Here is a 25,154-nt window from a genome sequence, read left to right as displayed (position 1 = left end):
AGATTTAATGTCTTTTCTTACTCACATAACCTCACCTGGCAGATACAGTCTCAAACATTTTCTTTAATTAAGATATAACTCAGAAACCATAAAATTCACCCTTTTAAAGTATACAATTCAGTGGCTTCTAGGATATCTACATAGGTGTGCAACCATCATCACTATCTAATTCAAGACTATGTTCATCTCCCCCAAAAAAACTCTGTGCCCATCAGCCATCACTCCCCATTCCACCTTCTCCCAGTCTTTGGCAAACAGTAAACTACTTTCTGTCTATGGATTTGCCTATTCTGACATGTCATGCCAATGGAATCATACAACATGGGGCCTTTCGTGTTTGCCTTCTTACATGCAGCATGTTTTCAAGGTTCATCCATGTTACAGCCTGAATCGATACTTCATTCCTTTTTGTATTAGGTGGGCAGAAGAATACGGATAAGGTAATTTTGTTTAATGCTCCCATGCCTTTGGCAATTAATCGTTAAAGAAATACTGGTGTCCAGTGTACTTAATCTAATGTGTTCCAATGATCAGCTCTTATCATCTACTTTATATACTTTTTTCTACTGGGATAGTATCCCTCACGCATTTCAGGTAACATGTTCTAATAAAACAAAAACTATGCTTTTTCATAGTTTGAAAAAGAAATCTAAAAGACTAATAATGAAAAAGACCCCATTTTTTACCACCCAAAATTCCTGCATCCGTACAATAATAATTATCAAATTTTTCTGCTGTTTATTCTATAATACACTCCCATATTTCTAAATAACACATTTTTGCTGTGACTTCAATTCTTATTTTTATATATTACTAATGAACTTTCTGTTTGCCCTGCATCCATATAAACACAAATATCCTTCTCTTCCTCCATCTTCTGCCAATATTTTGGATTAATTTTCAATGTTTAAATTTTTATGACCATCTAAATATTATTTACGGGTAAGTTATATCATATACTATTGTGCAATTTTCTTTTTAATACTTATTTTCTGTTTGTTTTCTTAGTTGTCTGTGTTCCTTTCACAAATCCTTCCAAAGATTATTTGCCTGCAGAGTAAATCTTCACTCGGTATGTTCATACACATCAAACAGTTGATTAATTTTCTTTTTCTCCTTGATGAGAGCCTTCCTGGGGCTCTTTGTTCTACTGTTTTCATCTGTACAGTTTGCTCTCTTTCCAGTCTGTCACATAGTTGTCATCCCAGTATCTCCTTCTAGCACGATCCTTTCAGTGTACAAACTCTGTGCATTTCCCTCTATTAAATTGCTCATTCTTTCTGGTGGAGATACACTGTAGTATCTTCCTAGAGAGGGATGAATGAGAGATAAACTTTTAAGGGTTACATCTTTTTGGAAATGTCTTTATTCTACCCTCACACTGGATGGTAGTTTATCTCGATACAGATTCTGGATGCAACAACACTGTCCTTCAGAATTTTACTTCATTGTTTTCCAGGTTACAATGCTTTTATTCTTGATCCTCTGAGACCTGCTGTTGTTTTTTCTGTGGAAGATTTTAGTATCCTCTTTTTGTCTGGGTTCTAAAATTTCTTGATGTGATATCTTGGTGTGGGTCTTTGTTTTATATTGAATATGCAGGGAGACTCCCCCAGCCTTATCTTATAGCTTTATTGAAGTTTATTTTATTGTTGATATTAAATACACTACATTTATTTAAGTGTAAACTTTGATGAGTTTTATGAGGTCGACAATTAAGTTCGCAAACTCATCCTAGAAAAAGTGCTACATACCTCATTGCTGAATATCACTGTGGTCACCTTTGAAATACTCCCCTTGGGAAGCTATGCACCTATGCCAGTGCTTAGTCTACTCTTCACAAAGCAATTTTGGAACTCTTTCTGGAATGGACATCAGAGCTGTAGTAGTATTACCCTTGATTTCCTGAGTGTCATCAAAATGTCTTCCTTTCAATATTTCCTTTATCTTTGGGTAAAGGGAGAAGTCATTGGGGCCAGATCAAGTGAGTTGGGAGGGTGCCCCAATACAGTTATTTGTTTACTGGCTAAAAACTCCCTCAGAGACAGTGTTATGTGAGCTGGCACATTGTGGTGATGCAAGAGCCTGGAATTGGTGAAAAGTTCAGGTCATCTAACTTTTTCATGCAGCCTTTTCAACACTTCCAAATAGTAAACTTGGTTAACTGTTTGTCCAGTTGGTACAAATTCATAATGAATAATCCCTCTGATATCAAAAAAGGTTATTAGCAACATTGTTGCAACAAGTTTGAGAACTTAATTGTCAGATCTCATATGATCTATTTATTCTTACACTAACTTTTAAATGATATTATTACCCTAATTTTACAGAAGGCAAAGAAAATCAAGTTCAGGAACTGAGACAAAGAGACGTCAAAAAACTTTCTAATAAATGTAATATATTAAACTACATTTCTGCTAGCAAATACAATGTAAATGTATTTTATTTTATTTTATTTTTAATTTCTGAATACCCTCCTATCTCTATTGTTTGTATTTGTGGGGACTTCTCTGAACTCCAGAGCCTTTGAAATGCAAGTTACAGGAATTTAGAGCTCAGCCACTGCCTGAGGCCATTGAGCTCAGAGAATTTTATCTTTGACTCTCTGGGGCCTAAAGAACTCTTCAAAACCAAAGCTGTCAAGTCTTGGGCAGTTCTTCCAACTCCAGCAAATGACTTTAAGCAATCTGAGAAAGATAAATCCATTATGATAAATTATATGGCTAAGATTAATAGCCACAACAGTTCTTTTTGTTCTTTTTCCAGAGTTAAATCCCTCCATGGGGTTTGACTGTGCCTTCTCTGTAAATGACTGAGAATATCTGTACTTCATGGGTACAGAGAATATAAGATGCTAATCAAGCCAGCCTTAACTCTCCGCAGCTTGACTAAATTTTAGACAGCCTTCTTCCTGACTACAGGACCTGGATATTCCTTTTTTTCTCAGAGCAGTTACTTTAGAAAATTTACAACTATAAATTCTTTCTCTGCCCCTTTGAGATGTAAATCTTCTCTGGGCCTCTGGCCAGTTATGTCTTCCTCAAGGAACTGGGAGCCATCCCTTTAAAATATAATCATTAATAAAGACAGCACCCCTATCTCCCAGGCTCTGTTAGCAAACACAGATGACCTAATCACACTGACCAATCTACCCATTAATATGCTCCAATGTTTTTCCACTAACTCACCCAGCACTTAAAAACCCTCCCATCTTCTGTTTCATAGGAGCTGAGTTCAATTTCTTTCCCCTATCGCAATAGTCTTAAGTAAAACCTTCTCAGCCAGTTTAACTCTGTGTGGTACAATTTTTGTGCAACATTGCTAAACACAAAATCATAAATAAGGACATTAGGTACCCCACTCTCAGAATACGGAAGAAACTAGGTTACATTTCACAAAATTTAAAGGTTCTGTCTTTCTTTTTTCTTTTCTCTTTTTTAGCTACAGATTTAAGTTGTGAGGATTATGACAGCCTCAGAAGAGACTGTATAGTCAATTTCCTTTTAAAATATAATTAATTCTATCTTGATGGTAGAGAATTAGAAACTAATTTGTATTTTGATGTATGAAAGATGGGCATATATCACCGTAAAGAAAAATGTATTTAACAAACTAACTTTGTCTTGAAAATAGTCACACTTTCCATGAATACGCTTATTTTTAAAAATATTAAACGTATATAGTTTCATTTAAAAAAATGTTTTCAAAACCATGGAATTAATAAGGATAGTTTCTTGTCCATTCATTAAGAGAATCCTACCAAGGTGAAGAGGAAATGTTGGCCCAACACCACATTACACAAGCTGTTAAAAAGCTTTTGGAATTCATGGTTTAGTAATTTCACACTAGAAACACATAGAAACACTAAATCTTAAAAAAAAAAAAAAAAAAAGAAGCATGTTATAGGTTATACCTAGTTGATCTGTACTGAACTTGAAGTAGCAAATGTGGATGACCAACGAACACTCCTCAATTAAGCAAACCAGTGCTTATATTAGAACTTCAGAAGTGAGTGGACTCTTGCCCAGAAAATAAAAGAGAAGTATAATTGTAGTTTATAGATTTGACAAAAAAAATAGTTTCTTAGACTTCCTAATGTTGATATAATATACATATAATATATATATTATATATTATATATATATTACATATATATGATCATTATACAACTGAGAAGTTCTGATTTCTTGCAATAATAAGATAAAATAAATTACAGCTGGAATGTTATAGATTCCTGAAATTGTGCAACTTGCCCCTGCTCAGCATCCCAGGAAACACCTAATGTGCCATCAAAACCCACATTTATATCGCCACTCTTCTGTAGCAGTGAGTTCCAGACTCACATTCAATGGCCTAATTCATAGCACCACTTGGATGATTAATAGGTATTTTATAATTATCACATCTAAACTCATATTTTACATCCCATCTAACTCTATCCTTGCTTCTATCCTTCCCTCTTTAAGAAATAGCACCTACATTTACATCAGACCCCAATTCTTGAAATCATCTTTGACTCCTCTTTCCATGGCACCCCACCCATCAACACGACCTTGTCAGCACTGCCTTTCATTTTTTTTTCCTAATCCAACCACTTCTCATCATAATCTACTTCTTTAAGCCACCACCATATCCAGCGGGACTTCTGCATTCATCTCACTTTCATTACACGTCCTAGTGTCCGACAGTTCTACATACATTCAAATATCCACAATGCAATCAGAAAGAACATTTGCAACTGTAACCAGAGCATTGTATTTCTCGGCTCAGATTTTTCTATTGTTTTCCCATCACACTGAAAATAAAAACCAAAGCACTTAGCATGCCTTTTTCTCCACTTTTAAGTCTTACTACTTGCAAGCTTGCTCCTTCTCCAGTCACAAAACCAAGTGCCTTCTCCCTTTAGGGTATTTACCCTTTCCTTGGCCTGGATGTTCTCTCCCCAGAAGTTTTCATCTGTTAGCTCTGGCACTTAATTCTGATCTTTGCTCAAACATCACCCTTTTAGGAAGAACTGACCACCCCAAGTAACGTATCCATCTCCCTTCCTTCTCCTCTTATCCCTTCATTCTGTATTTGCCATGTTTTTGTTGTTGTTGTTGTTCTTTTTGTTTGTTTGTCTGTGGCTTTTGATTTTTACTCTAGAGTATTTACAACACAGATATGCTTCTTTGCTTATTTTCCATCTCTTCCTACCAGAATGAAAGCAGGGACTGTGTGTCTCTTTCTTTGTCTTTTGTTTTTGTTTTATTGTTGGATCTTCAGAGCGTGATGAGATGTCTGGCACATGATAAAGGATTTCAGAAGTCTATGTTAAATGACTACATGATTTTCTACTCCACATATCCTAAAAGTGACATCAGTTTCCTCTATAAATTGCAGTTTCTCCAATGTCCATATTTTGTCGGTTGATCTTTCACTTTTCTAAATTAAAGACTTTAGAGTCATGCTTGAAATTCTTCTTCTTGATGCTAGACCTACTATATTCCAACGCTGTCTTTTCCTCTTCCCTCCCCACTGCCGACACCAAGTTCACTAATTTATCGTGTCAAAGTATTCTATCTAGATTGAAGATAGGGTGTAAGTTTATATATACATATGTATATATATGTTTATATATATACATATGTGTGTATATACATATGTATATGTATATATATATATATATATATATATATATATATATATATATATATGGTAACAAAGTACATAATACTAACAAAGTACATGTTGGGAGTAGAGGGGGAATTATTTTAGCTCAAGGTCTTAGAAAAAATAAAAAATAAACGAGGAAAGGAAATTATTTCACCATTGGAGGAAAAGAAAAAAAAATTCTGTGTAATTATCCATGTAAGCTATTCTGGTCCTCCTCCTGACCACTGACACATATTTTGGGGAAGTAAAGTAGTTGGAGAGGACAATAAAAGCACATGTAGATGTCTGGCAAAACACCCACAGGCTCATTAACTCCAGCTGATCTACCCAGGCCAGAACCATGCAGCTTGAAAAATGAATTCTAAAAATAAGGCCTGGATTTTTCCCTAAAGGCACAAATTTAAAGGAAAAAAAACAATTTACGAAATTTTACTTCAGGCTGTTTGGCAAACTCAAGCAGACCCAAATCCATCCACCAACACTTAATGAACACAAACTAATCATGCCACATTTCGCTCTGGGCAGTCAGTGTTCTAAAATTAAGTGCTGGCTCCTACTTGCTACACATGACAGAGTGGAAAGAACTGTCCAATACTGACAGAACAGATTTTCATGCTTTAACCAAGAATGAGAGATCTGTAACATTTGCGTTAACAAACATCCCTGCAAGAGACTGACTAGAAGGACAAAGGCTGGAAGTCTCTAGGAGTCAGAGAGGTTTTTTTCAGCATCACAGTCACCAAGTCTGGCTTTTTCTTTCTGAAGCACTCATTATGGCTGTGTTTTGAGTATTGCAGTGCTATTCCCTAAAACCAGGTTAATAACATTGGTTGTAGGCAATGGATAATGGGACGCTGTCTTCAGCACACACACACACACACAAAATCAGAATTTATACCATGCTTTTCACCAGTAGTTTATATCAATGGCAGGCGTAGAGGCTGGGAAGGCCAGGGGCTTATCCGGATTACTTGAGGTTCCCCTCTGCTTTTATGCCTGGGTTAAGTGGAGAAAGGAGTGTATATTTGTTGGGGGGACTAGGGGGGCATGATATAGTCATGACTTGAACTGTGTTTGTTTGTTTTTTCCAGAAAATATTATATATCAGGTTCTTGAAAAGTCATATTGGGACACAGCCATGCCCATTTATGCATGTATTGTCTGTATCTGTTTTGATGCTACGTGACAAAGCTCAAAGTTACAACAGAGACTGTGTGGCCCACAGAGCTGAAAATATTCATCTAGGCCCTGAAGAAAAAGTTTGCTGACCCTTTTTAGATGATTGGGCAAGTCAGGCACTGTCATTGTCCTCATGCTTCTAACCTTTTAATACATTTAGTTTTGCTCTTAGCCTGTTGGTGACTCAGGGTTCATCCCAGACTTTCCTCATGTCAGACTCTGATTGAAGTCTGGCCAGACCCATATTTTTACCAGCTTATGAATATTCTAAATGTTGGGAATCTTTCTACCAAAAGTCGCACTCATATTCAAAGAACTCACATTCTGGGGGAAACCTCTAAGACTGCAAGAAAGGAAGAAAAGCTGAAGAGTGAACGAATGTGCCTCAGGTCCCAAGTAACTACAAGTGGAAGTTATGACAACAGTTAGATGTTCTTTATGAGTACAAATTACATTTCTCTCTGTCCTTAACCCTGTTCTTTGTAGAATGGTTTGCAAACACTCAAACACATTACTTTAGAGGCCTTCTACGGGTAGGGTGAGAGCATTTTCTAAAAGGAGCTCTGATAAACCATTTCTAAAAAAATGGATGTTACCCTTTATTTGTCCATAAGTGACATTGCTACACTGTATAAATCACAAATGCCACATAGTTATATATGGAATTTCTTAACTATATCAGTTTTAGTGAAAAGAAAAGAAAGCTTAAGGACGCAAAAAAAGAATTTAAGCAAAACCTTACAAAGAGCTTGTCTATGAAGAGTTATGTAGAGTACTAAATAAGAAAGAAAATACATTTTGTGGGACCCTAAAACTGTAATTGAAAAGAGGGTGAAGGGAGGATTCAAGCAAAACTATATTCATAATGGTAGAACTTTTTTCAAACCATATTTTAATCCCAAAAATAGTACACGCTGACTAATATGCCAGCAAAATAGCAGCTAGTAAATTAAGTAAAATGTGAAGTCTCCCTCTTACCACTTCTGGGCACTCTGTGCAACTAATCACCAATCCTTGAGAAAGATCACACACACACAAAAACCCCAACTGTGACACTTCTTGGTATGTGTTTTTAAATGAAGTTAAATAAGCTCCATAAAATATGTGGGGAAATTATTTGTTGGATTCTGTTCACACATTTTCCAGTAGTTGGGGGTCATTTTTTTCTGGGTGGGTTCTGGGAGGATGGAAGGATCAGGTCTCAGGAGATGCTAAAGAGTCGTAAAGATGCCTTGGTTTTAGCTAATATGTGTTAGTTGTGCTTGGTCTATATCCTGTTTTAATGAATCTAAGGAATTTCTACCCATTTATTGACAAGAAGTTGACATTACTGTGTTTTTGACACCTCAAATTAAATCCTTTCTTCTTCTAATATTTATCTGTGCTCACATTGTATTCGGATTTGAAAATATAATTTAAAAAAGTTATGATCCCTGTTATCATAGAGTTTATAGGCAAAATATGGCTTGTGAGAAGAGTGTTTTGAAGAGAAACATCTCAATGATTTTAGATTGAGCCAATGTCCCCTTACAACACTTAAAGGGGCAAACTTAGAGGTAACTTTATGAAAGTTATTCCATTGAGTGTTTGATTCAAGAACTATACTAAACATTATATGTAAAGCATCACATTTAGCACTCATAATCCTATGACCTATGCACAGTTGTTATTCCCATTTTACAGCTGTAAAAACTGAAAAGGGTTAAATGACTTCTCAGGGCCACAAAGTAACTAGATAAAGGAGCTGATATTCCATTGCAGGGAGTCTGACTCCAAAGCCCATTTTGAAGGACTAGCCTACAATAAGGGATTTAGAAAGATGTGGATGGGTTGAGGAAATACAAGGGGAGGAATAGGGAAAATTGAAGAATGGTTTCTCCAGGCTGTTGGTGGACCAACCTCTATATGCCTCCTAACTGTGCCCATAACAGTTTTTGCATCGCTCAGTTAGAGAGAACGTCTGCTTTCTGGTCTGTGTCTCCCAGACTGATATCCCTGACTCTGAGTCTGCTTCATCTGCTGGGTGCCAAGAGCCTAACGATGCTTTGTCTTTGGAGGGCGCTCAATAATTTTTGCTGAATGAGTGTATATATATGAAAGCCACGACTGCTGGCAGAGGCAACAAAAGGGCAAAAAGGTTCAGGCAAGACTTTAAAACTTCTTTACCACTACCATTCTTACAATATTTCTTATCTAAGTTGTTTCCTTCATCACTTGTTTATCCACACTTCTATTTTATTTCCACAATAAAACACCTAGATTTGTAAAGAAAATAGAGTTTGAAGATAATAAAGTTTGGCCTAAAAAGAGCACACACTCAAAATAAATGAATCACCAAAGCTTAAAGGATTGGACCATAGGTCAATTAGGAAACTGTGATGAATTATAATTAAGGAAACTAGATTCCAACAAGGTTAAGTGGCTTCTTCAAATGTATCAGTTAAGTAGGGGCACCGCTAAGACCCTGTCTCTGAAAAATGTGAGTCCTTCACTTGGTACACCTTGAGTCTTAGCGATAAAAAGAGAGTAACATTGGGCTGGCACTGAGAAAAGAATTCACAGGCTTAGACAGCATGCCGGATTGTAAGGAAAGATTTGATGAGGGAAATAACAGAAATGTAGAGCTGAGGGTAGTAAACGAAACAAGATTCATAAACCAATAACCATCACTCCTTAAAACCACAATCTCACATTATACTGACTTTCACAACTCAAAAGTCTATTATGTTTATTCTCACACTTTTGCTTAATATTTCTTTAGCTGTATTGTGTGGAAGGGAAAAAAATCTTTGTTCATACATTGAAAAAATGCTTCTAAGTGTAATCATGTATGTCACTGGGAAATCATAAGGGAACTGGGGAAAATGGAAGAATAAAAGCTGTTGCTAATGATGTTACATATTGTTTTTACTATTTGTGTGTGGGGGGGAAAGTTTGTTGATATTTGTATATTGACACATAACAAAATGCATCTTCTTTGTCCTCTGTGGTTCTCTCTGTCCATCCTCACTTTCTCTATGGAATTTGTACCCTCCATCACAATGATATTACATAGAGTGTTAGTTATGTGCAAAGCAATGGCACAACCAATGAAAAGAAAACTCCTATTCAATGATTAGGAATACAAAAACTCAGGGTTACACTCTATCCTTAACTGGAACAATTTCAAGCATTAGTCAGCCTACATAATGGTACATTATTTTGTTGTTTCTGCTAAATAAGTCATTTAAGATTGGAATGTCATTTTAATTGAACACATTTATGTCAACATTTGTCAGAAAATGGAGGGAAGGGAGGAAAGAAAAATCAAAGGTAGAAAAGGAGGTGCCAATGTATCACATAAAATAATTACACAAAAATAATTATATATGTGTACACACACACACACACACACACACACACACATCATCTCAGTTCTAAATAGAAACAAAAATCATTCCATAAAATTGCATAGAGATGGTATAAAGCTTGAGAAGTGACTACAAGAGCAAAGACAGATTTGAATTTCCCAAAACCAGAAATGTGCCTAGTAATTAATAGACTTGAAAATAACTTGTTAATGTAATCCCTTTTTAAAGGGGGGGAGGGTAGTATCAAAAATGTAAATCTGAAGTTTTTGCCAATTAGTAGGATAATTATAGGGTTTTAATCCCTTACATTAAAACTAGTCTTGAAATAATTCACCACAGATTTAGAAAGAATAATAGGATTTGGGAATTCTTATGGAAAGACAGGAAATGGGTTTATGAGTCCCCCTAATAGTTACTAAATTAACTTCCTTTCCACCGATCATATTAAATTCTTATCTCATGGCTTCTGTTTTCTCTTCCTTCCTTGAAGGAAGAGATGCAGAGGCAACATTAAACTTGTTTTCTGTAGCTATTTACTGTATGCTTACACAATTTAAAAAATATATACTGTAAAGTAATATAAAGAACGTACATTATTTTGTTGTTAAATATGATCATTAGCTTTGACTCCTTATCATCATATCCCTAATAAGACAACAGTTTGAATAACTACTAGCAGAATAGCATTTATTAGTGATAAAGGAGATTTTACATTATTTACACACTCTCTCTCTAACACACAACAAAAACAAACATATGGGTCTGAATTCCATACTCTACTATTAAGATTCAAGGATTTTAATAATAAACAACAGTTCATATTAAATAAATGTGTGTGGCTGAGATGGCAATTCTGTGTGTAAACCTATTTCCTAGTGGTGGTAGATGTTATTTTTATTTTCGTTTTGTTGTTTAAATATATTTTTGAGTATTCCCTTTTAACTTACATAAGAATGCTGATTTCATTTTATGAGTTGCTCAATTTCAGATTCTCCTGATGACTCTCAATCTGTTACATTACTAGGGCTTTTGATTTCTTGGTTGTAAAGGGATTTTAGTACATGTAAATGATTAGTAGCTGGAAGGTGAATTTAATTTGATACCTGGCCATTGTGATATTTCCTTAAACCATCTGCCCTTACTAATTAAATGTGTGAGAGTATGTATATATGTGTGTATATGCGTGTACATGCAGATTCCAAAGCAAAAAAAGAACAAAGAAATGAAAATGCCATGGTGTCATAAAAGGAGGAGGTAGTTGAAGAGGAGAAACAGGTAGAATTTACTGAGTTATGAGAAGTTCAATTCTTCAAAGACCCTTGAAATTTTGCATTGATGAAGAATGAATTCTGTATTACCCAGGAGAATGCTAACATGAAAGTATGCACCATACTTTTTCAATAAAATATAGGCCAGGATCTCATAAATGCCAGTCTTTATTTCCCACCTTCTAAGTTTAGATTCCTCTGGAGTAGCTCGAGGAAAGATGAAAATCCACAATGAGGAAAACCATCACCTTGCAATCGTAAAATGTTATCTTTTAACTTACAGAAAAATTTCTGTTATCTTTTGAAATCACTTATACATGTTAAGACTATCTCATTTATTTTTGATGGCTCCAATGTTTATGTACAAATACCCCAAATAATAATGCATTTTCCTGTTTTGTATGGTACTTACCCTTTCATGCCTTCTTAAGGCCTATCATAAAACAATGCAGCTAAACATAAGTTACATATGCATCACCCCAAGCTCTGTCTTTTTAGGATCTCACATAAACACAGAGCTGCACTTTACCTGCAATTTGCTTTGAAAAACATATAATGGCAAGGGAGTGAATTCATTTTATGAAACAACAATAAAATATCAAAAGATCAAAATGCATTACAAATTCTGAAATGGTTATTGTATTCCTTAAGACTCTAAAAAGCCAAATTGAAACTTTTATTGCAGCACTATAAATTGGAAAATATTCCTTCTGTCAAAAATGTGATGCCACATTCTGCTTAATTTGATTATCCTTTAATTGTGTTATTATTTTTGTTTACATTTTGTCTAAAAATATTGACTCTATCATTGAAAGAGAAAAATAAACTTTTGATTTCTTATTTCCTTAAAATGCATGAAGATACTCAAATTATACTGGATACTGGTAAAATACAACTGTGTCTGAATTTTTATGGATGTACATCTTTAAATTGTCAAAGGTCCTACAAAAAATGAAATATATATGTGTGTGTATATATATATAATATATATATATATATTATATATATATATTATATATATATTCCTTCATATGGCATATGTATAGTATTCTGAAGAAAAGGATAACATATATCAATGATTTTTGAATTTTCCAAAAGAAAAGACGTTAAGTTCAGGATATGTCATTAAAATACATATCCATCCATTTTTCCAATATATAGATATAGATATAGATATGAATATAGATGATGCAGATATATCTGAAAAATAATAATGAAAATACTGGAGGTGCCCAAAAAATGTAAATACATTTTAAGAGATGTTATTTTAAAATACGTATATATTTTTTTGTCACCCTCTGTATATTTTTAAATTTCAATTTAAGTGGATTTCATGTTTGCTCTGGTCTGGGTGCAATTTTAACTCTAAAACATTTCTGTAGCTGGCAGGGTTTCCTTTATGAGTGCTGAGCTTTACAAAGTCCGGCCCCTAAAAGCCCATCACGTGGGCTATTTCCCTCATAGTGAGGTATTTAACAAATGGCATCCTTTCCAGGCATGTCCCTCTGACACAATTTGTAGCTCTGTCCTGGACAATGTAATGCCTTCAACCTGTATTTGGAATTAGAAACAAAAGAGTAAAGTGTGGACAGCTGCATTCGTAACTGAGATGTAGTTTGGAGCAGAATATAAATGCAATAACCTCTTCTTTTTAATCCATGCTTATAATTTAGCCCAGCAATTGTTGCATTTGGTTATAACTTGATTAATTTCTGATTTAATGTTTTAAAGAAAAGCCCCCCACTCACCAAAAACCAGAAGTTTACATATATATATATATATATATTTGATTTATGACAGTGGTATCAATGCATATTATTAGTTGGTAGATAAAGGAACTTTACAATAAATAGTACTGGAATAATTGGATACAACATATGGAAAAAAATGAGATTGGACCCTTACCACACACCAGACCCCCAAATCAATTATAATACTTCTTGTAGACAATGTAAGAAAATATGTAGAATATAAACATTTACATCCTATAAAAACATGTATCCTATAAGTACATATAAAATGTAAAACAAGCATTGATAAATTAGATCATATAAAATAGTAATTTTCTACTCATCAAATTACCATGAAGTGATAAAACAACAAAATTTGAAGTTTTTAGTATGTGCAACTGAGAAGGAATCAGTAGGTGAAATATACTTTTTAACTCTCACAAATCAATAAAGGGAACATATATGCACTCATATAAAAATATTTAATGCTATATCACTTCAGAGAAATAGGAAATTTTGTTGGCCTATCTTACATGTCAAGATTTGTCTACTGAGAAATTTGTAGATAATGAATAATATTCACCTATAATCTACCATTATTCTTTGCATTAAGAAAAAAAGTCATTAAAGTTGCCTAACTTTCTAGATAAAGTCAACGTAACTACGTGATCCTGTGTGATATGACCCTGCTTATGTCTTATTCACTATTATAACAGGCATGTTATCAAGCATGTACCATGTACGATTCATTAACCATAACATTTTGTTCAAAATGGTTTCAGTGGTCTCAAAGTTACTCAAAAAGTTTTCTGTCAATATTAGACAGAATAAAAAGTGCATCAGCTGGGGAACCAACAGAAATAGTTTGAATCAAAGCTCTGCCTCTTAAGATTTATGTGATCATAAGCAAGTAATTAAACATCTCCGAATCTAGTTTCTATGAATATGAAGTGGAGATGATAGCAAGTACCTATCAGGGTTACCAAAGATTAAACAAGCTGATGTCTGTAAGGTACCCGATGGGTATGTAAGCATTCATAAAATGATGATGAGAGTGACTGGGAAAGTTGAATTGCCTGTTTCCCTTTTCCTTGTAGAACTATCGTCCGTTTCCTATGTTCCTTTGTCAAGGTGATAAAAGTAGAGCCTTTTTTCAACTTCAGGGAGCATATATCAATGTTCCACATGTTGAATAAGAGAGTATTTTTTCACTAGATTAGAAAAGCTCAACAGGCGAATTTCGATATATGAAGAAACAATAACACAGGCTCCCCTCCTGGTGGTTGTGAAAGAACACACAGTTCTAGGGAGAAAACAATATTGGAAGGAGTGAAGACACTGAGGACCTCAGGAGCAAGGCTCATTCCCAGGGACTGCTCAGTCTTTTTCAGTTAGAAAAATCTATGCTTTCACACTGGGGATGACAGCAGAGCTTGGAAATTGACTAGTCCTACAGCTGAAATAGGAACAAAGAAAATCACTAAGTCCTGTGAGAAAATGCTCAAAGATGTTCTTGGATAGGCAGAAAAATAGCAATAATAATACCTACTTGGGAGGTCTTTAGAGATACATACTGCCTCTTTGAGATAATAGGGACAACCACTTGTAGAAGAAGACATTTGTCAGGGATACAGGACCACATGGAGAAATGGATCAATGTGGTTTTCTCCCATATGCTGTCCAAAAGACAGGGAGGAAGGCTTGAAAGACTTACTGTCTAACATAAAATTCGAGGTAAGTGAATTACACTCTAGAACCAAGCCTTGTAAATATAAACCCCTAGAACGTTGTAAATATAAATCACCAGGATGAGAAAGAAGAAAGTAGACTAAGTTCCTCAAACTTGTCTGGAGAAAGAAAACCAGAGCAGCAGCAGAAGTTTGGGAGTGAAGATCAGATTGAGGACTGTGTGGCATTCTCAGAGAGATGAGAAATGCTTATCTTCACAAGGAAGTGAATGATTTCCTGCTTTTAGAACAGAGCTTTGAGCATCCTTAAATCCTGTTCTATTTCCTCACAGAGAACACCTGTGGCTTAGGCCACCAACTGTTGGAGAGACACCATCTTTCAGAGCAGCAGTTAACCTAGCAAGAAAGTCCCTAAGAATGGCTTAGTGGTGATGAATCACTGAACCAGAGACAGTCCTAAAGGTGGGGGTTAGAGTTGCAAATTTATAAAGGCGGTGTCAAGATAATGAGGAAGAACATCAGAACAGAAGGCTCTAAGTCAACCTCACAATTGTCATGCAAATAAAAACACTCAGAATGATAGAGCCATCTGGATGAAAAGCTAGAGTGAAAGGGTATGTAGATCACTGAACTGAAAGAGACACTGCTGCGGCTGCTACTTCTGCAGTCACTGCTCCTCCTTCACCCAATGAGTGATGTTGCCAGAGTACCTCTGGATTGAGTATCTCACCTGTACCAGCTCTTTAAATCCTCTGTATAACCCTATCAGAGTTGGAATCCTGGCATTGCCACTTGCAAGCAACTGTAAATTAAAGCAAGTTATTCAACCTCTCTCAGCCTCAGTCTCATCATGTATAATACATGGATGATAATAATCTTACTCAATGGGTTAATAATAAGTGCTACATAAAATAAGCACAAGAGCTAAATAAATGGAAACTTTTATTAATGATCCTACTAGATTACTCCCCGGGTCCAAGTTTCTTGTTCACAATGTCTTTTCCTTTTGTTAGTCGCACATGGCTCTGAAGACAGCTCTGTAAACTGTATTTTTAATTTTTTTAATGAGAAGATTTATCACGGCACAGTATAGATTTATCCCAGCCTGTCACACTGAGCTAGACCTATTTAAGACAAAATAAGCAGCCTGGAATAAGGAAAGGAGAAAACTGTTACAAAATTGTGCTGGGAACCTATCTTAAAGCTCCATGTGTATAAGCTAGATAATGAGAAAAATTTTACAAACTACTCAGTAATAGTTTCTTCTCATAAAAGGTAATTATAAGAACAGTTTATACATTATATCTTAGGCCTCATTCAGATGGTAATTTCAAAGAATGCTTTGAATTTGATTCTTCCCCTCAGCAGGTAAAAAGAAAGCACTTGGACTCAAATCTCAGCCTGAGTTTTGCACATATCAAGCTAATAACATGTTTTCTTAATCAAACTGTCAAGATCAATTTAAAATGAACTCATCACTCTAGACACCTATTTTCTTTTACTGACTGGATATGAAAAGAATTATCTATGTTATGAAAACAATTATCTAGTTTATGTCCAAGTTAAAAAAAAAATTCAACTTAGTCGAGGCATTTGAGAAAAATATTATATATATCTACATTTACATATACACACATATACGTATGTACACACAGAGACACACATATTCTATACAGTTTTAGGCCTGATTAATCCAGGAGAGCAGACTGCATAGTTCTGGACTGCTGGAGAGTAATCTAGAAGTCATTATAGAGATTTAAAGCCCAGACCAACAGAAGTGGGAATAGGGAAAAATAATGCCATAGGTCTTATAGAAGTCATACCAGTGCCTTCTTAAGTAATCATCACAAGCAAATAAAAATAATATTTTCTTCCTCCATACCTTCAAAGTATTTCCAAAGAAGAAAGAAGCTGAATATGTTAAAGAAATAGGAGATCTTCAGATTAGTAGATGATGATGGGGAAGAAGAGACCATGAAATGTATGTTCTTTCCCTATGTGTTTTCCCACACTCACACATCTGCTCACAAAATAGGGCATGTAATTTCAGTGGGTTCATAGATCTCAGGTTGAAAACCACTGCTGCACAGGAAAGAACACAAAGTGGATTTATCACATACCCCACGATTTATTAATGGACTTAATCTACATAGAGAATAGATGCACGATTTCCATCTCTAAATTAAAACAGATAGGGAAACTTAACTACACTTAAAAGAGGTTATCATAGTTCTCAAATTATAAGCGGAGTTTCCAACATTTCTACTTTTTGAGTTGGTATTTGGAACTTAGAATGTATGTTTCTCTATGAAATAATTGTATAAATAACATTTTAACTCCCAAACTCACCCACTCAATCCAATTTACCCATTTGACAGTCTAAACTTGAATTCTGTTAATACCATCAAAATACCAAGATCAGGCAAATAATGATCAAATTTACAAACTAAAGAATGGAGAGTGAGATAAAAGGAGAAAAGAAAAATGCAAAAGAAGCTGTTTTTTCACTTCGGAGACAACATTTTGTTTTTGCAGACAACTCTAAAAATGCAGAATTCCATCTCCTTTTCTCCCTCGAGCACTAGGATCTCAAGCTGACTTACATACTCACACAATGGATATAGTCAGATAAATCTGTCTCAATCCATAAGACCTCCAAAGTGACTTCACTTCCCGTACTGTCAATAAAAACTCCCTTTTACTTTAGTGCAGATGATGTCAGCCAGAAATCCGATTAAATATGTTGACACTAATGTGTGAATGATTAAACTTCCAGAATGAACCATTTGTATTGTTAAGCAGTTTGTTAATCCTGTGAATATCTGTTAAAGTCAATGCTCCATGATGACATTTTAGAGAGGTAGGTGAAATGTTTTGGATAATGAAAGACTACAAGGACAAGGAATCATTGCTGTGAGAAGGTCACTCTGTAAAGGTTGTCCTGGCTTTTAGCAGATTATTTTCTTCCATGCTGACTTTAGAAATTCCCTAAATTGTTCCTAGGCTCATGATACTCATACTACTCAGTGAACTATGAGACATTTCTCAAAGAAAAGATGGGTCGTAGGTGAAATGTTCTATTCAGAACTTTTAAGTTGCCTTTTATGGGACTTCTATAGAGGTAATAGCCAGAGTTATTGATTGGCACTACAGGGAATCTGTTTACCTTCTTAATTTACCTTGAATTTACTTTTCTTCATCTCTGGAGATGCGTAGTATAGGGATTATCATTACATTGGTCTCAGTTGCCAGCAACTCGACCTTGAATTATTACATGACTTCTATCTATTTTGTCCTGCCTCATCTTGCCCCTTCCAATCCACTCCCCATGTGACAAGAATGATTTTTTAAAAAACACATATTTAACTACGTATGGTGTCATATGGGTAATAGATCTATCGGAGTGATAGATGGGAGGGGGTTGGGGCAGGGTGAAAAAGGTGGAGGCATTAAGAAATACAAATTGGTAGTTATAAAATAGTCATGGGGATGTAAGTAAACCATAGGGGATATAATCAATAATATGGTAATACTATGTATAGTGCCAGGTGGGTACTAGTCAGGGGGATCATTTCATAAATTATATAAATGTCTAACCACTACGCTGTACACCTGAACTTAATACAAAATAATGCTGAATGTCAACTGTAATTGAAAATTTAAAAAGGGGGGAAGATAAAGGAGAATAAGAGGTTCAAAGTTTCAGGAATAAAACAAAGAAGTCTTTGGGATATACAGCAAAGGAAATAAAAGTCAATAATATTGTGATGGCGTGGTACAGTGCTAGATGGTTGCTGGACATATGGTGATCATTTGTTTAGTATAGGAAATATAATCAATAATATGACAATAACTATGTATAGTGCCAGGTGAGTACTATAGTTGAACAACTATGATGTACATCAGAAACTAATATAATATTGTATGTTAGCTATATTTTAATAAAAATATTTAACAAAACATATATTTGATGATGTTACTCTCCACTATTTAACACCCTACAATTGCCCCCTACTAATTTCACTGTAAAGGTCAAACCATAAAATAAAAGATTGATATTTTAATTAAAATTTAAATCTATATTTAAATTAACATAAAAAAAACATTTTATAGACCAAGGGCCTTATTATTTTAAAGTGAAGAGAGACAAGCTACAGAGAAGGGGCAAATATATAACTGGCAAAAGATTAGTGTTTAAAAAGTATAAAGAATTCTTACTCATCAACAAGAAAAAGACACCTTCCCCAAACAAAAATCTGTAAGAAAAAGGTATATGGAACATGCATAGGCAATTCATAGACAGCTTTCCTTTCTTTCCTGGATATCATTTACATCAAGAGCATCATAAAATTACATACTTAATTACATACTTAATTAACCTCAAATTTAAAAGTCAAACATACAACTTGAAGATATGTATTTGAAACTTTTAATAGAATTTGTAATTTCCAAATATGACAAGTTTTTTGCTTTGATTCCTAACTCTAGTTGCAGATATAATGCTTATGTATTAACCAACCGCAAATATATGGCAAGCATCACAACTAAGTGTTCTTTACTCATTCCCATTGGTAACTTTTTTACAATTACCAACCATCAGTACAATAAGAGAGTATTGAAGAAATGAACTCAACAGACTTCCCTATATTTCTTAAGAGCTCTTGTATCAGCAAAGTGTGACTACTCAAGATAGAAGCCTATTTTATCTATTCTTTGCATGGAAGAATGTCCACAATGCCAGCTGCTGTGAAAGAGGCATCTTATTCCTCCATGGGAACAAGCAAGTTCTAACATCTCATGGGCTCTGGGCTGCCTGGGTATGAAACAGCCCTGCAGCTGAGGTTTCACTTCTAATCCAGTACATCTGTTATCATAGTGAAGGCTGCTCTGAAGAGTCAAATAACTCAAGTCTAAGGGACCAAAGTTCACTTTGGAGCAGGTGTTTTCACAGGGTTCAGTCCATTATGACTTTGTCTCTGGCAGCTGGTGCTCAGCATCTCAGCATAACTATGTCTTCAGCCAAAGGAAACTTGATATTCATAGCTCACATCATCTAGCATTCTCCTAATTGGCCCAAATCTCTGAGAAAATGCTCATCAAACATCATAGTGTTTTTGACTTCTTTCTCCACTTACATTTGGAAACTATCTCTTTTGAAGTGACTGTCTTCTTTGTTTTATGTGATTATCTTAAAATAAATTCTCCTGGACACTACGGTTTTGGTTGGTATGTTGTTGGGAGGAAGTCACTACAAGAGTCATTCAAAATTAAAAGTCATAAGTTGTCGATCCGTAGTTCAAAAACTTTCCATTATTCATCGTAATCTTTGGACCTCTTCTCTCTAAAAACATACACAAAGTAAAATGGCCATAGGGAACTAAGTGAATGATCCCTTAATGTAGCTTAAGTGTTCTTTATTTATATTGGCAATACATTTCATACTTAAAACTTAACACAATCATTTTTTTTTTTAATGGCAGGGGACTATGAATAGATAACAAATGGTTATAAAAAGGTATTACTACCCAGTGCCTTAAGAGGCTAACACAGAAAGGTAAAGTAGGTAAGTCTCCATAAAACCCAGAGAAGAGATTATAAAACTCCTCTTTGGATCCTGTCTGGAGTCACAGCTGAATAAATAAATAAATAAATAAATAAATAAATAAATAAATAAATAAAATAAAAAGGTATTACTTCAAAGCAAACTTCTGTAACTTTCCCAACCTCAAAATCAAACCTAAGAAAATGATGAGGTTTTCTTTTCCCCAGCTGATGAGCTAAGAGCCGACAAAGAAATCTTAAAAAAAAAAAAAAGGATACAATTCTCTTGCTCTGTCCTTGAGCTCACATTTTTAGCACTGCAAAATATTTCAGCAATCACAGTCATTTAAATAAAGTTACGGATAACACTTTCAACACTGATATCAATAACATATGCATAATATTCTGGACACCCGAGGATTTTGCTCTCTCTGAGGTGCTCTGAATTTTATGCAGCTGATCAGAGTTAAGTATGCTATGCCTCTGTCAGTCACATGAAATAAGTGAACTAAACCTGAACTATTTTCGCCAAATAGTCCATGAGCACTTCTGCTCAAGGGCTAATCTCTTTTCTTGTTACTTCCTAATAAAGGTTTGATGAATTTAGTGTAAATCGAAAAAGAACAAACTTAATGTAAGGCATGGAATCAAAATCCAGAATGTGCTTCATGAATAAACCAGTTCTTCAATATTATTCTAATTCAAAGTGAACTATTGTCTACATATATGTGCTATGGAACTGAAAAAATGTTAACAAAAATGAATCAATTAATTTGATTGGCATGTATTCCAATATGGGACTTTCCTTCTTCTCAGACATGTACACTTTATTTTTTTCTGATGTTTATATTTTTTAAAAAAATGTTTATTTTCATTTACAGTTGACATTCAATATTATATTAGTTTCAGGTATACAGCATAGTACTTAGACTTTAATATAATTTATGAAGTGGCCCCCAAAAAGTCTAGTACCCACCTGGCACCACAGTTATTACAATATTATTTACTATATTCCCTGTGCTGTGCTTTATGTCTCCATGTCAGACATGTACCCTTCCGTGAAGCACTAGTGACACTGCACAGAGGAAAAAACATCATTCAAGGACAGAATTTGACCTACTGTCATGCTCTTGTCTTATAACTGAAAGCCCCAGGCCTCTTGATATGAAATTTTTGTTGTTGTTGTTGTTAAGTCTTCTTAATGTGAATTTGAAGGAGTTAAGATTGTTCAGACTATCATGTACATCTCCCAAATCATCTCTCATCTCACCCTTTGTGATAGTAGACCTCACAAAGAAATAAGTTTTCCTTCTCCATGTCCTCTATGCACTTTGCTTCTATACCTAGTATCACATATATCCTACCTGTTTCCCCAAAAATAAGACCTAGCTAGACCATCAGCTCTAATGCATCTTTTGGAGCAAAAATTAATATAAGACCTGACATTATATTATATTATATTATTATATTATATTATATTATATTATATTATATTATATTATATTATATTATATTATATTATATTATATTATATTATATTATATTATATTATACCCAGTCTTATATTATAGTAAAATAAGACTGGATCTTATATCAATTTTTGCTCCAAAAGATGCACTAGAGCTGATGGTCTGGCTAGGTCTTATTTTCGGGAAAACACGGTAGCACACCGCACTTGGAGCTTACCATATTTGTAATCGTGTGCTTTAGGTAGGTGACTGTGACTTCCTCATCATCCCCGAGAGCAAAATATATAGTCAATCACATTGCAAGTAGGCATTCCTAATTTTTGGCAACTCGATTTATCATTTACATGCATTGCTTTTATTAATGTTCATTTTTTGAAACATTGGACATGCACAGAAAAAGTTGATTAAACGCTAATCCTTCTTTGAATATAATCATGTCAAAAACAAGTGACTAGACACAAATGCCCAGAACGTCATTTAAAATATAAATTTAGTTTGACTTAATGAATTGTACACCAAATAAGTGAGGTTTTAAAATTACCTCTGTTGAGATATAACTAGGGTTTCCTGGTGGGAATTCCCACCCGTTCTCAGGATTTTTTTTTCGCTTTCCCGTTCCCAAATCCCAAGAGAAGTTGGTCAGGAAATTGGGAAAATCGGCTCCTTGAACCCAGGTGGTTGGTAGTATGGGCCGTCACTTTGTGGAAACGATTCATCGTGGAGAACAGAAAACAGTTTATATCTTGGGATTCAGGAACGGGAAAGCAAAAAAAATTCCTGAGAGCGGGCGAGAATTTCCACCTGGAAACCCTAGATATAACTTATACACAATGGAATTCAGCATTTTAAAATGTAAACTTCAGTGTGTCTTAGTATATTCAGAGTTGTGAAACCATCACGACAAACAACTTAGACATTTTCATCACACCTAAAAGAAAATCTGTATCTATTAATAGTCACGCCCTATTCTCACACACTCCTGTCACCCTATCACCTCTAGCAACAACTAATCTACTTTCTGTTTCTATAGATTTGCCTAATTTGGAAAATTCATATAAATGGAACCACAAAATATCTTTCGTGACTGGCTTCTTTTCACACAGCATATTATTTTCAAGGTTTATCCAGGTTGTAGCATACATGAGTTCTTCATTCCTTTTCATGTCTGAGTAATGGTTCATTGTATGGATATACCACCTTTCATTTATCCATTCATCCATTGATAGACTTTTGGGTCATTTCCACATTTTGGCTATTATGAATAATGCTGTATGGACCTCCATGTAAAAGTTTTTGTGTGTATGTGTGTTTTCATTTCTCTTGAATATACACCTGGGAGTGGAATCACGGAGTCATATGGTAAATCAATGTTTAATATTTGAGGAATTGCCAAATGGTTTTCCAAAGTGGCTGTGTCCTTTTACATTCCCTCTTCAATGTACGAGAGTCCCAATTTCTCCATATCCTCCCAACACTTTTTATTGTCTGTCTTTTTATTATGGCCAACCCAGAATGTAGCTCTGTGGTTTTAACTTGTATTTTCCTAATGACTAATGATGTTGAGAGTCTTTACATGTGCTTACTGGCCGCTTGTATTCTTTGGGGAAAAAATGTCCATTCAATCCTTTTGCCCAGGTTTTAATTGGGTTATTTGTCCTCTTTTATTGAGTTGTAAGTTACATATTCTAAATGTAAGTTCCTTCATAGGTGGATGATTTGCAAATATTTTCTTCTAAAAGGTTTTTGTTTACTTTATTGATATCTTCATGTAGAGCACAGAATGGGTTATTTTTGATAAAGTCAATTTAATCTACTTTTTTTCTTTGTTTTGCCACTTATATTTTTGGTGTCATAGTTAAGAAACCATCGGCTAACCCAAAGTCACAAAGTAAATGTGTATTCTTCTAAGAGTTTTATAATTTTAGCATACAATGCTGTCAACCCGACCCAGATGGCAAAAACCTGGATTAACCCAGTCACAATTTCACATACTTGTGAATATATATATTCACAAGTATGTGATCTTGACATACACACACACACACACACACATATATACATACATGTATATACTTGTATACATAAATGTACATATGGCAAAAGCACTTTAAATTTATTTAAGAGCAGCATGTTTACAAGCTTGAAAATGTAGATATGGGCAATGTTTATAACCAGCATAATATAATGGGACTTGCTTTTCCATTTTTTAATGACTTTTGATTATTGCTTTCTAATTGTGACACACAACCTATTTCTCCCCTATGTTATCTTAATTAGTAGTGAGGTAGAAAAGGATTACTCTTGTAATCACCCAGAATGGACCATGTGAAGGCTGCCCCCATTCAAAGGAGATGGAAAGAGCCTGGTCTAAACTAGGGACTCAAACACACTTGGGTTCTATTCCAAACTTGGATACTTGTGTTTCCCTGGGCAAAGTACTTAATCTCTAAACCTATTCTTTAACTGAAAAAAAAATGAACCCATAAAACCCATTTTTGATGGTTACTTGTTAGTACTGAAACAGATAACGTATTTAATGCTCTCAGCATATAATCGGTCATTAAACAGATACTCTATAATACATCAGTCTTTCTTCCCCCAAAATCGCAATAAAAATCATTCAATATATTTTCCCATTTTCTGCTATTCCAAAACAAACATGTTTTATCAGGCTTCAAGACTATCTCTATAATTGGGTGTCAATGTCTAATATACTCTCATTCACTCAATATCTTTTATTAGGTATAAACTACTGAACTGGTTTTAAAAACAACAACAACAACAACAAAAAAAAAACGTTCTGAACCTCAAGACTCTTACTATCTCCTAGGAAAGACTTAGAGAAATTACTGAAATAGGCATAATGTTATCAATGCCATAATACATACAAGCAAATTACTTTGGGGTTCAGACAATGGTAAGGTTACACAGATGGGGAAGTCAGAGAAAAATTCCTGGAGAAACAGTTAAGATGAAACTTGAAAGATGGTTAGGCTTTGGATAGAGTTAAAGAGAAAACTAGCAAGAAAATATGAAGATATGCAAAAAGAGGTCATGCTTGCAGAAATAGAGAGAATCTTAATTCCTGACATGTCTAAAGTGTAGGGTTTACACAGGAGTAAGATGAACCCAGAGCACAGAGGGCACTAAATGAATGGCAGATTGAGTTTGGCCTTTATTTGACAGATGATGAAGGGCTAAGCAGAAAAATAACATGTCAAGAAGGGAATGCTAGAAAGGTCATTTCCAGCACTACACAGAATGAATTGGGTGG

The 25,154-nt window shown here is 34.7% G+C and overlaps 1 protein-coding gene and 1 non-coding gene across 4 annotated transcripts in view; one reads left to right on the top strand and one right to left on the bottom strand.

The window, feature by feature from the left end:
* Positions 1–25,154, bottom strand: part of PRKG1 (protein kinase cGMP-dependent 1) — a 1,130,349-nt gene that overhangs the window by 211,188 nt on the left and 894,007 nt on the right. The gene's annotated exons all lie outside the window — the stretch shown is intronic.
* Positions 20,372–20,502, top strand: LOC141572972 (small nucleolar RNA SNORA26). The gene has a single exon (XR_012498561.1). It is a non-coding gene; the product is annotated as a small nucleolar RNA SNORA26 (small nucleolar RNA).

Source organism: Rhinolophus sinicus, linkage group LG07 (genome assembly GCF_036562045.2).
Source record: "Rhinolophus sinicus isolate RSC01 linkage group LG07, ASM3656204v1, whole genome shotgun sequence".
In the NCBI taxonomy this organism is placed as follows: domain Eukaryota; kingdom Metazoa; phylum Chordata; class Mammalia; order Chiroptera; family Rhinolophidae; genus Rhinolophus; species Rhinolophus sinicus.
The sequence above is the reverse complement of the archived record's forward strand: the minus strand, read 5'-3'. Positions and strand labels throughout refer to the sequence as shown.